The sequence below is a fragment of the Mastomys coucha genome, unplaced genomic scaffold (genome assembly GCF_008632895.1).
Source record: "Mastomys coucha isolate ucsf_1 unplaced genomic scaffold, UCSF_Mcou_1 pScaffold13, whole genome shotgun sequence".
Lineage (NCBI taxonomy): Eukaryota > Metazoa > Chordata > Mammalia > Rodentia > Muridae > Mastomys > Mastomys coucha.
In genome coordinates, this window is record NW_022196895.1 from 54,485,054 (window position 1) to 54,485,264 (window position 211).

Sequence of the window (211 nt, forward strand, 5' to 3'; positions counted from 1 at the left end):
AACACTCAGTCAACTCCTTTATTTTCTGACCTTAAACTTGCTTGTATCTTTATGCAATATATTAATTTTCTGTTGTGACAAAATAGCACTGAGAGATTACTCACTTGCAGACCTCCCGCGGAGACTAGCTAGCCCCTCCCCCTGTGCTGAACCCAATAAACACAAATATAGAGGTTCTGGGTCGCTGTGTTAGGTTAGAGACCCTATCTCC